We start from the raw sequence: 2,562 nt of genomic DNA on the forward strand, positions 1-2,562 counted from the left end.
AACAGCAAGCGGCACTTCGGCATCTTGTTAATAGGTTAGTTCCGGAAAATGCACGAATATGACATAAAGTGTGCATAAAACATGTAGGTATCATCAATAATATGGCATGGATCATAAGAAATTATCGATACGTCGGAGACGTATCGGTACTCCAACTTTGTTTTGAACTCAACTGAGTAATGATAAATTTCTATTTCTTGTTGGCTTTGATGAAAATAGAGATATCCACAGTAGGGGATCATGTAAATGAATGCCACTGTGGTATCCTTTGAAGAAAAAGGACTATTTGTGATGGTTTTAAAAGGCTAGGTGGTGCTAGGTGATTCAGTTGGCTACCAAGACTTGTCTCATCTGGTTAGCTGGGATATGCTATGTGTTGTTGCTTGTTTAGGCATATCTATCACTTACTGGATTTCTTGGTTCTTGATTGGCCTCTCTTTTGCCGGCATCACTTGGTCTATATACCAAGTGATGAATAATCCCTTTGGAGCATCTTCTCCATGCATTCTATGTGTGTTTGAGCATCTTGACTTATGTCACCATGGTTGCTGGTTTGTTGGTGTTTTTGTACTTGCCGATGATTAGATGGTTGGTCGATCACTCGTACACTCGGGGGTGGAGAAAGTGAGCCTGGTATGATGGCACAAGTATCAATATTTTGTGCATCCTACACGGCCTCGCTTACTCCATCCCTGGATGTTAATATTTGTTTCGCCCAACAAAGTATGAGGCATTCCATTTAGTTCATACTAGCTACTTCTTAATTGCATTGGCCTTTCTTCCATTTAGTGCCGATGATTAAATTGTTTGGTCACTTGTACACTGCGGGGTGGGGCCGGTGAGCACTGGTGCGATGGCACAAATATCAATCTCTTGTGCATCCTACCCGGCCTCACTGACCCCATCCCGGAATGTTAATATTTCTTTCGACCAACAAAGTATGAGGCATATGATATCTAGTTGAGATACCACTTGGCTCTTTCTTCCATTTTAGTGCCGATGATTAGAATGTTTGATCACCTATACGCCGCAATATACTTTGTAGACGGGCCCCCCTTTCCTCGGCCGCCGTTCCGTGAACGAGTCTTTGACGAGACAACAACGCCGACCTGCCTCTCCGGCGCATCACCACTTTTCTTCTCTCGCCGTCCAGTACGTGAACGAGTCCTTAATGCAAAGACGGTGCTAGCCTCCCTAGCATCATGCCGACCCACTGTTGCCGCGTTTCGGGCCGTGTCTCACGCGCCTGCACTCTTCGCCCTTTTGCCCGGTGAACGAAAAGACCAATCGTTGGAATAAGGAAGCCGATGACGGCCGATCGCAATTTAATCTTGCGACCGGCCGTCATCGGTTTCCTTATTCCAACGATCAGTCTATTGGTTCACCGGGCTAACGACGAACGATGCGAGGCGCGGGCACGGCCCGAAGCACGGCAACACGGCCCGGCATAATGCTCGGGCAGGCCGGCACGGTCTTTGCATCAAGGACTCGTTCAGCCGGACGGCGAGGGACTGCCGTGGTTCCGCGCCGGAGAGGCGGATCGGCGTCGTTGTGTTGTCAAGCACCCGTTCACGGAACGGCGGCCGGGAAAGGGGCCCTTCCGCAAAGTATATCTGCGGTGTATACCGCAACTATGGTTTCCGACCATAGTATTTGTGTTGACCAACAATGTATGAGGCACTTATTCCATTTTGTCATTCCATTTGCTTTGAGATTTTCAAAATGCCGATGATTAAAATGTTTGGTCAACGTACACTCGGGGCGGCGTAAGTGAGCTCTGGTAAGATAGCACAAATATCAATCTCTTGTGCATCGGACTTGGTCTCACTTACGCCGTCCCCGAATGTTAATATTTGTGTTGACCAACAATGTATGAGGCATTTATTCCATTTCTCTTGTGCATCGGACTTGTTGGTCTCACTTTCTTCCATTTTCATCATAGTAGGAACTGGATGAAGGACCCCGATGCAAGCGAGCCTCGGTGGGTAGAGATGAGGGAGCAAAGGAGGAACCGGATGAAGACTACTTTGTATCTTGAAATTGTGAATTTTGTATGAATTAAGAGTTGTATGCAAAACATTTGACACTTGCCACTATATATGTATCTCGATCGGGCTCTAAGTAATGTGATGATGATGTCTATGTTATATCTGTGCAATGTACATGATATTTATATTATATCCGAATGTTGCTGTATATAACCTGTATATCTGTATATTGCTGTCTATAAACTGCATGTGTATAGCAGGCAGCACAAAATCGTGTATAATACAAGCAAATTCCGTGGCGCACTCGAAAACCAATTCCGTGGCGCACGCTTTTCGTGGCGCACCTAAGAACACGTGCGCCACGTAGAACCTTAATTCCGTGGCGCATGGGCAGGTGCGCCACAGAAACCTTATTTTTGTGGCGACGTTTCTGTGGCGCACCTCCCATGCGCCACAGAAGCCATTTTTGGTGCGCCACTGATGAGTCTTTTCCTACTAGTGTTAGTTAGGCAAGTCAGGTTTTTCTGGTTTACCGGTGGATGCAGCTCCTCCCTGCGTGTTGGAGCTGATCGTC

The sequence above is a fragment of the Lolium rigidum genome, chromosome 6 (genome assembly GCF_022539505.1).
Source record: "Lolium rigidum isolate FL_2022 chromosome 6, APGP_CSIRO_Lrig_0.1, whole genome shotgun sequence".
NCBI lineage: Eukaryota > Viridiplantae > Streptophyta > Magnoliopsida > Poales > Poaceae > Lolium > Lolium rigidum.